This window comes from Polyodon spathula, unplaced genomic scaffold (assembly GCF_017654505.1).
Source record: "Polyodon spathula isolate WHYD16114869_AA unplaced genomic scaffold, ASM1765450v1 scaffolds_3821, whole genome shotgun sequence".
Taxonomy (NCBI): domain Eukaryota; kingdom Metazoa; phylum Chordata; class Actinopteri; order Acipenseriformes; family Polyodontidae; genus Polyodon; species Polyodon spathula.
In genome coordinates, this window is record NW_024475279.1 from 5001 (window position 1) to 14972 (window position 9972).

General features: G+C 48.1%; 5 non-coding genes across 5 annotated transcripts; all 5 read right to left on the bottom strand.

The window, feature by feature from the left end:
* Positions 1-3246: 3246 nt before the first annotated feature.
* LOC121312320 lies at positions 3247-3353 on the bottom strand. Its single transcript, XR_005949765.1, has one exon. It is a non-coding gene; the product is annotated as a U6 spliceosomal RNA (small nuclear RNA).
* Positions 3354-4595: 1242 nt separating this feature from the next.
* LOC121312318 lies at positions 4596-4702 on the bottom strand. Its single transcript, XR_005949763.1, has one exon. It is a non-coding gene; the product is annotated as a U6 spliceosomal RNA (small nuclear RNA).
* Positions 4703-6107: 1405 nt separating this feature from the next.
* On the bottom strand, positions 6108-6214 carry LOC121312314. The gene has a single exon (XR_005949759.1). It is a non-coding gene; the product is annotated as a U6 spliceosomal RNA (small nuclear RNA).
* Positions 6215-7628: 1414 nt separating this feature from the next.
* Positions 7629-7735, bottom strand: LOC121312319. The gene has a single exon (XR_005949764.1). It is a non-coding gene; the product is annotated as a U6 spliceosomal RNA (small nuclear RNA).
* Positions 7736-8982: 1247 nt separating this feature from the next.
* Positions 8983-9089, bottom strand: LOC121312321. Its single transcript, XR_005949766.1, has one exon. It is a non-coding gene; the product is annotated as a U6 spliceosomal RNA (small nuclear RNA).
* Positions 9090-9972: the final 883 nt, after the last annotated feature.

A 9972-nucleotide genomic window follows, 5' to 3' on the forward strand; every position in this document is an offset into this window, starting at 1 on the left:
GAGCCCAGCGCCGAACCGCCGGCCGCCCCTGCGGGCGCGCGAAACGTGGAGTACGGAAGACTGCGTCCTCGGCATCGACCGTGGGGGGGCCCAAGTCCCTTCTGATCGACATTCTGACATTCGCCTGGCGAGCACGGGTCCCAGAGACCCTGTCGAAAGGGCCCAGAGGCCGTTGGAAAAAAATAAAACACAAAGGGATTTAACACACACACACTCCCCCCCACCCCCCACCGTCTGGCTCTAGAGCCGGCCACGGCTTAAGGACCACGGGCCTCTGGTTCACGTAAAACTTAGTTGACCATGAGTCTTGTTTCTGCTTTAATCTGCGGAAGGCTGTAGGTACGACTCGATGTGGGGGCTTAATTCCCAGTTTTTTTTTTTTTCCCAGGTAGGCAGGACGGCCCTTCGTGGCTCCATTAGCGGCTAAGTCCCGTAGTCCCCACCGACTTCCCCAAGCCGGCTTTGAGTTCCAGGGAGATAGATATATGAGTGCCTAAGCAAAGTAGGTACGACAGACTCATGCTTTGGTGCCTGTGATTCACAAGGTCTCAGCCCCAGAGCCTATTGATGTTATTATCCCTGCAAACTTCCCATGTGGAACGAGATAGCTCATACTGCCCAGGTTTGGCTTCGTGGAGCTCGGACACTAGTGTGACCCTAACCCTAATCCCTAACACCCTAACCCTAACCCTAACCTTAAGCCTAACCCAAAATATCTAACCCTATCCCCCAAAAATCCCTATCTCTAACCTTAGCCCAAACCCAAACCCTAACCTTAACCCCGAGCCCGAGCCTGAGCCAAGTCCTAACCCGAGTGGTATTTAAGTTCTGGGACTGAAAGGGACCGGCTTTTAGTTATTTTATTTTGTCTAATTAACCTTCCATACAAGAAGATCTTGAACTCCTTATTCCCTTTCGCAACTGACATATAATTCCTAAGAAGGGGAAATAAATCAGCATTATGTGTGTACGAGGGCCCTTTAAAAGTTCCCTAAAGAACATTCTTCACCGCTCAGTCAATATTTGCATGTCTCTCCAAGCCGGTTTGAATGTCTACATGTGCAGACGTCTCTACTAAGCCACTTTCTGCAAACTTGATATCCTCAGAGTTTGCGACAACCTGCGCGTTGATTGTGGACAATAATGGATACGAGGAGCAATTTGAAACCATCTGAATATACATAACACACCACAAACCCAATCGTTCTTTACCCACTCGCTGTACATATAGGCGCGTATCAGGCAGGCACCGTGTGTTCGCTACGGCAGCACATATACTAATAATTGTTGTTGCATATGTGCCCAAAAACATAAAAACAACAATAAAAACACAAATTTATAGTGACTGTATACTAAATCATAATAGGGCATATATAGAAAATATAAGAACACAGTGCAGCAAATAGAAAATGCATGTGTTTGTAAATACATATTAAAACATCAATAACAATATGGAAAACCCTTGGATTTTTATAGAAAAATGACATATTGCTAATTCCTTTCTATGATATTTTTTTTTTCTAATGAAATGAAGCGACACAATGTGCTTAGAAAAATAAGAACTTATTTTATTGATACATACTTTACACATCCATGCATAAAAAAAGAAAAACCAGACATGAAAAATGCAGTAAATTCACACCAAAGGAGATAACAGGCTACAGGAACAGCACTGCTCAGTACATTTGCATGATTGAAAATTAAAGGCATGTCTTTTTGGACAAATATGTATACAATTTTTGTCCTGTTACAATGTTGATGTCAGACAACCTTTGTTTAGAAGTGGAGACACCCCTCCCGCCTCACACGTCTAGCTGTCTCAGTTAAATCAGTAACAGCCAAGAACATAATGGTCAGCACAGGTAAGATGCAGAGATGAGAGAAGGTCTTAGAGGAACAATGGTGGTAAAAATAAAAAAAGAGATGGAGATGATTCTCAAGTTGTGCTTAACTACAAAGCCAGTCGTGCTTCTGCTTAGACACCACCAGGATTCCCTTTCAATTTTCAATCTGAGTTATTTATCGGATTATTATATATGGATATATATCTCTCAACCTGTATATCTATATATATTTACATAGGTTTGTTTTTATTTACATATATTATACATATTTACATGTTGTGGTGCCTGAAACGCCCGCAAATGTAGCCCGATTGTCAGTTTTATGGTTCAGCAATTGCACAACTACGCCCTTCTCACAGAGCTCCAGCATCTGGGGGATTAGCTCCCCACGCCTCTCATTGAAGCGCTTCAGATTGTATCCTTGGGGATCAACTGTTCACTGCTTAATGCATCTTGTCACTATTCTGGCGGTGCAGCATCAGCTCTCGGTGGCCCTGTCGTCGGAAAGACTTTAGCCGAAGAAGGCAATTGAAGACAGGGTACGTTTCTTCACTTTCAAATCGCTGGAGGCCGGGCTTCTCCAAGAGGTAACGGATGAAGCCAACAACATCGTTCACGTAGCTGTGAATCGTACTCGGCGACATAGAAGAACAAGACAGCGTACGATACCACTGGGCAGTATGAGCTATCTCGTTCCACACGTGAAGTTTGCAGGGATAATAACATCAATAGGCTCTGGGGCTGAGACCTTGTGAATCACAGGCACCCAAGCATGAGTCTGTCGTGCCTACTTTGCTTAGGCACTAATATATCTAACTCCCTGGAACTCAAAGCCGGCTTGGAGAAGTCGGTGGGGACTACGGGACTTAGCCGCTAATGGAGCCACGAAGGGCCGTCCTGCCTCCCTGGAAAAAAAAAAAAACAGGAATTAAGCCCCCACCCCGAGTCGTACCTACAGCCTTCCGCAGCTTAAAGACGAACGAGACTCTGGTCAACTAAGTTTTACGTGACCAGAGCCGCCTTGGTACGTTTACATGACCAGAGGCCCGTTGTTCCTAAAGGCGCGGCAGGCTCTAGATGCAGCGTGGGGGTGGTGTGTGTGTGTGTGTGTGTGTGTGTGTGTGTTAAATCCCTTTTTGTTTTACTTTTTTCCAACGGCCTCTGGGCTCTTTCTACAGGGTCTCTGGGACCCGTGCTCGCCGGGCGAATGTCAGCGGTACCCCCGTTACTTAGGCACTTGTGTATCCAACTCCCTGGATCTCGGAGTGAAGGATGCTGGGTTACAGGGTCAAGGATAGTTTAATCTAACGTGTACTAAAGACCTGAGTTCATCTACACATCAGAGAGTGGAGTTATTCCTTGGTGGGTACAGTACTTATTCCGAGTGACAAAAAAAAGAAAGAAAAATGTGGAACGCTTCACGAATTTGCGTGTCATCCTTGCGCAGGTGCCATGCTAATCTTCTCTGTATCGTTCCAATTTTAGTATATGTGCTGCCGTAGCGAACACACGGTGCCCGCCTCGTACGCGCCTACATGTACAGCGAGTGGGTAAAGAGCGATTGGGTTTGTGGTGTGTTATGTATATTCAGATGGTTTCCCTGTTTCATTTGACAGCTCAGAGGAGGAGGCTTCAAGAATAGCTCGCAAGCCACAGAGATAGTAAACTAGAACTTCCTGCAATCCTAATCCGCGTTCTAAATCCCCTAAATTATTGTTTTTAGGTTTTAGCTTAGTGGTTATGACTTGGCTCAGGCCGTGCGGGCTCGGGGTTAGGTTAGGTTTGGGTTTGGTTAATAACCGGTCTAAGTTTGCCAAAAACGGAGGGTTAGCTCGCATCCCTTGGCTTAAGTAGGGTTTAGGGTTAGGGTTAGGGTGTTAGGGATTAGGGTTAGGGTCACACTAGTGTCCGAGCTCCACGAAGCCAAACCTGGGCAGTATGAGCTATCTCGTTCCACAAGGGAAGTTTGCAGGGATAATAACATCAATAGGCCCTGAGGCCCCCCGGGGCCGTGACTCTGGAACACTTAGTAATATCCGCAAAGATCCCAATCGCATCTCAGTTCGGTATGATTCTAGCAAGTGGGAGATCCGTATCCGGTGTGGGCTGGAACTCAAAGCCGGCTTGGAGAAGTCGGTGGGGACTCCGGGACTTAGCCGCTAATGGAGCCACGAAGGGCCGTCCGGCCTCCCTGGAAAAAAAGCTATCTCGTTCCACACGTGAAGTTTGCAGGGATAATAACATCAATAGGCCCTGAGGCTTGAGACCCTTAAAGACGAACGATAGCTTGTCAACTAGTTTACGTGAGCGCATCATGCCGTCAATGGTACGTGTACAATGACGTATGGCCCGTTGTTTCCTAAAGGCGCGCAGCGCGCTAGAGCAGCGTCTCGGGGTGGTGGGAGCAGGAGTAACACCATCCAGTTCCCGTCAACCCTGCTCCCTTTGTGTGTGTTAAAAGGGATGTTGTGTTTAAAAAGGTTGCCGGAGACCCCTCTGGATGTCGGGTCTCTGTGGCCCGTGCTCGCCGGGCGAATGTCAGCGGTACCCCCGTTACTTAAAAGGCACTTGTGTAGCCAACTCCCTGGATCTCGGAGTGAAGGAATTGCCCCCCCCCCCTTTTTTGGGTTACAAGGGTAAAGGATAGTTTAATCTAACGTGTACTAAAGATCTGAGTTCATCTACACATCAGAGAGTGGAGTTATTCCTTGGTGGGTACAGTACTTAGTCCGAATGACAAAAAAAAGAAAGAAAAATGTGGAACGCTTCACGAATTTGCGTGTCATCCTTGCTCAGGGGCCATGCTAATCTTCTCTGTATCGTTCCAATTTTAGTATATGTGCTGCCGTAGCGAACACACGGTGCCCGCCTCGTACGCGCCTACATGTACAGCGAGTGGGTAAAGAGCCATTGGGTTTGTGGTGTGTTATGTATATTCAGATGGTTTCCAATTGCTCCTCGTATCCATTATTGTCCACAATCAACGCGCAGGTTGTCGCAAACTCTGAGGATATCAAGTTTGCAGAAAGTGGCTTAATAGAGACGTCTGCACATGTAGACATTCAAACCGGCTTGGAGAGACATGCAAATATTGACACGTCACCTACGATACTGGCCCCTCCGGATTGGCCGGTGCCCAAAAAGACTTGAAGGCTGAGCAGGGGGTCGTGTTTCATTTGACAGCTCAGAGGAGGAGGCTTAATGCTCGGCTCTAATTGTCAGGGTTAAGGATTTAGGGATTTAGGGATTTAACGAATTAGGGTGAGGGATAGGGTTAGTCTTATTGTTTTAGGTTTTTAGCGTTAGGGTTAGGACTTGGCTCAGGCTCGGGGTTAAGGTTAGGGTTTGGGTTTGGGTTAAGGTTAGAGATAGGGATTTTTGGGGGTTAGGGTTAGATATTTTGGGTTAGGCTTAAGGTTAGGGTTAGGGTTAGGGTGTTAGGGATTAGGGTTAGGGTCACACTAGTGTCCGAGCTCCACGAAGCCAAACCTGGGCAATATGAGCTATCTCGTTCCACACGGGAAGTTTGCAGTGATAATAACATCAATAGGCGCTGAGGCTGAGACCTTGTGAATCACAGGCACCCAAGCATGAGTCTGTCGTACCTACTTTGCTTAGGCACTCATATATCTACCTCCCTGGAACTCAAAGCCGGCTTGGAGAAGTCGGTGGGGACTACGGGACTTAGCCGCTAATGGAGCCACGAAGGGCCGTCCTGCCTCCCTGGGACCCGTAAAAAAAAAAAAAAAAAAAAGGAAGTAAGCCCCCACCCCGAGTCGTACCTACAGCCTTCCGCAGCTTAAAGACGAACGAGACTCTGGTCAACTTTTTTTTTTTAAGTGTTTACGTGACCAGAGCCGCCTTGGTACGTTTACATGACCAGAGGCCCGTTGTTTCTAAAGCCGCGGCAGGCTCTAGATGCAGCGCAGGGGTGGAGGGGCGGAGAGTGTGTGTGTGTTGTGTGCTGTGTTGTGTGTGTGTGATGTTAAATCCCGTTTTGTTTTACTTTTTTCCAACGGCCTGTGTGCTCTTTCTACAGGGTCTCTGGGACCCGTGCTCGCCGGGCGAATGTCAGCGGTACCCCCGTTACTTAGGCACTTGTGTATCCAACTCCCTGGATCTCGGAGTGAAGGATGCTGGGTTACAGGGTCAAGGATAGTTTAATCTAACGTGTACTAAAGACCTGAGTTCATCTACACATCAGAGAGTGGAGTTATTCCTTGGTGGGTACAGTACTTATTCCGAATGACAAAAAAAAGAAAAAAAAATGTGGAACGCTTCACGAATTTGCGTGTCATCCTTGCGCAGGGGCCATGCTAATCTTCTCTGTATCGTTCCAATTTTAGTATATGTGCTGCCGTAGCGAACACACGGTGCCTGCCTGATACGCGCCTATATGTACAGCGAGTGGGTAAAGAGCGATTGGTTTTGTGGTGTGTTATGTATATTCAGATGGTTTCCAATTGCTCCTCGTATCCATTATTGTCCACAATCAACGCGCAGGTTGTCGCAAACTCTGAGGATATCAAGTTTGCAGAAAGTGGCTTAATAGAGACGTCTGCACATGTAGACATTCAAGCCGGCTTGGAGAGACATGCAAATATTGACACGTCAGCTACGATACTGGCCCCTCCGGATTGGCCGGTGCCCAAAGAGACTTGAAGGCTGCGCAGGGGGTCCGGTTTCATTTGACAGCTCAGAGGAGGGGGCTTAATGCTCGGCTCTAATTGTCAGGGTTGAGGATTTAGGGAATTAGGGATTTAACGAATTAGGGTGAGGGTTAGGGTTAGTCTTATTGTTTTAGGTTTTTAGCGTTAGGGTTAGGACTTGGCTCAGGCTCGGGCTCGGGGTTAAGGTTAGGGTTTGGGTTTGGGTTAAGGTTAGAGATAGGGATTTTTGGGGGTTAGGGTTAGATATTTTGGGTTAGGCGTAAGGTTAGGGTTAGGGTTAGGGTGGGGTTAGGGATTAGGGTTAGGGTCACACTAGTGTCCGAGCTCCACGAAGCCAAACCTGGGCAGTATGAGCTATCTCGTTCCACACGGGAAGTTTGCAGTGATAATAACATCAATAGGCTCTGAGGCTGAGACCTTGTGAATCACAGGCACCCAAGCATGAGTCTGTCGTACCTACTTTGCTTAGGCACTCATATATCTAACTCCCTGGAACTCAAAGCCGGCTTGGAGAAGTCGGTGGGGACTACGGGACTTAGCCGCTAATGGAGCCACGAAGGGCCGTCCTGCCTCCCTGGAAAACAAAAAAAAAAAAAAAAAAAAACAGGAATTAAGCCCCCACCCCGAGTCGTACCTACAGCCTTCCGCAGCTTAAAGACGAACGAGACTCTGGTCAACTAAGTTTTACGTGACCAGAGGGCCCGTTGTTCCTAAGGCTCGGCAGGCTCTAGATCAGCGCGGGGGGTGTGGGGAGATAGAGTGTGTGTGTGTGTTGTGTGGTGTGTGTTGTGTGTGTGTGTGTGTGTGTGTGTGGTGTGTGTGTGTGTGTGTGTGTGTTAAATCCCTTTTTGTTTTATTTTTTTCCAACGGCCTCTGGGCTCTGTCTACAGGGTCTCTGGGACCCGTGCTCGCCGGGCGAATGTCAGCGGTACCCCCGTTACTTAGGCACTTGTGTATCCAACTCCCTGGATCTCGGAGTGAAGGATGCTGGGTTACAGGGTCAAGGATAGTTTAATCTAACGTGTACTAAAGACCTGAGTTCATCTACACATCAGAGAGTGGAGTTATTCCTTGGTGGGTACAGTACTTATTCCGAATGACAAAAAAAAGAAAAAAAAATGTGGAACGCTTCACGAATTTGCGTGTCATCCTTGCTCAGGGGCCATGCTAATCTTCTCTGTATCGTTTCAATTTTAGTATATGTGCTGCCGTAGCAAACACCCGGTGCCCGCCTCGTACGCGCCTACATGTACAGCGAGCGGGTAGTTTGTTGTTAATGTAAAAGAGGGTCTGTGTAGGGGCAGGTTGCTTGTGTGAGTGAGTTCATAGGTACACCTATTCAGGAATGGATTTGTTGCCAATGGCGTGGTGGCGCGTAGGGAACGCCGCTAGAAACAACGGGGGGGCCCGGGGGGTGCGGCGGGACACTCAGCAGGAGGGGGAAACGAAGCCGTGAGGATAGAGAGCAGAGGGGACCGGGGGAGGGGCGGTTCAACACCCTCGGCGGCGTCCAGACCCCGGTCGAGGGCCCCGGAACCGTCGGGCAGGTGAGCTACGGCGCTGTTCCCTCTGCTTGGGCAGGGGTCCCGCCGGGCGACAGGTAACGGGCTGAGGGGTGACCTGTTCATGTGACCACACAACCACAAAAAAAAAAAAAAAAAAAAAAACACCACAAAAAAAAACAAAAAAGTGCCTCTAATTTAATCTGCGGGGTGTGGTTAGTCTCAGCAGTGATGTAGTCTGGGAATGCGTTCGAATCGTTTGGACTTGTTGTCTCAGCTACCAGTTGTTGAGATTGTTCTAATAATGTCACTGTCTTCGGCTAGAACCATGCCAAATTTACTGGGCTTCCTTGCGCAACACAAGGATTTATTGTTCCTTCCTGTCCGGTCCGAGAGCTCTCAAAGGGGTCCGAGCTCCACAAGCCAAACCCTGGGCAGTAAATGAGCTATCTCGTTCCACAACGTAAGTTTGCAGGGATAATAACTCAATATGGCCTCTGATGCTGCGACCCTCGTTCACATCATCACGGCCCCAATCATGAATTCCTGTCGTACCCTCGTACCTTTGCTTAGGCACTCATATTCTCTCTCCCTGGAACTCAAAGCCGAGCTTTGGTCGAAGTACGGTTGGGACAACGGGACTTAGCCGCTAATGGAGCCACGAGGGCCGTGTGTGTGTGTGTGTGTGTTAAATCCCTTTTTGTTTTATTTTTTTCCAACGGCCTCTGGGCTCTTTCTACAGTGTCTCTGGGACCCGTGCTCGCCGGGCGAATGTCAGCGGTACCCCCGTCACTTAGGCACTTGTGTATCCAACTCCCTGGATCTCGGAGAGAAGGATGCTGGGTTACAGGGTCAAGGATAGTTTAATCTAACGTGTACTAAAGACCTGAGTTCATCTACACATCAGAGAGTGGAGTTATTCCTTGGTGGGTACAGTACTTATTCCGAATGACAAAAAAAAGAAAGAAAAATGTGGAACGCTTCACGAATTTGCGTGTCATCCTTGCGCAGGGGCCATGCTAATCTTCTCTGTATCGTTCCAATTTTAGTATATGTGCTGCCGTAGCGAACACACGGTGCCCGCCTCGTACGCGCCTACATGTACAGCGAGTGGGTAAAGAGCCATTGGGTTTGTGGTGTGTTATGTATATTCAGATGGTTTCCAATTGCTCCTCGTATCCATTATTGTCCACAATCAACGCGCAGGTTGTCGCAAACTCTGAGGATATCAAGTTTGCAGAAAGTGGCTTAATAGAGACGTCTGCACATGTAGACATTCAAACCGGCTTGGAGAGACATGCAAATATTGACACGTCACCTACGATACTGGCCCCTCCGGATTGGCCGGTGCCCAAAAAGACTTGAAGGCTGAGCAGGGGGTCCTGTTTCATTTGACAGCTCAGAGGAGGAGGCTTAATGCTCGGCTCTAATTGTCAGGGTTAAGGATTTAGGGATTTAGGGATTTAACGAATTAGGGTGAGGGTTAGGGTTAGTCTTATTGTTTTAGGTTTTTAGCGTTAGGGTTAGGACTTGGCTCAGGCTCGGGGTTAAGGTTAGGGTTTGGGTTTGGGTTAAGGTTAGAGATAGGGATTTTTGGGGGTTAGGGTTAGATATTTTGGGTTAGGCTTAAGGTTAGGGTTAGGGTTAGGGTGTTAGGGATTAGGGTTAGGGTCACACTAGTGTCCGAGCTCCACGAAGCCAAACCTGGGCAGTATGAGCTATCTCGTTCCACACGGGAAGTTTGCAGGGATAATAACATCAATAGGCTCTGAGGCTGAGACCTTGTGAATCACAGGCACCCAAGCATGAGTCTGTCGTACCTACTTTGCTTAGGCACTCATATATCTAACTCCCTGGAACTCAAAGCCGGCTTGGAGAAGTCGGTGGGGACTACGGGACTTAGCCGCTAATGGAGCCACGAAGGGCCGTCCTGCCTCCCTGGAAAAAAAAAAAAAA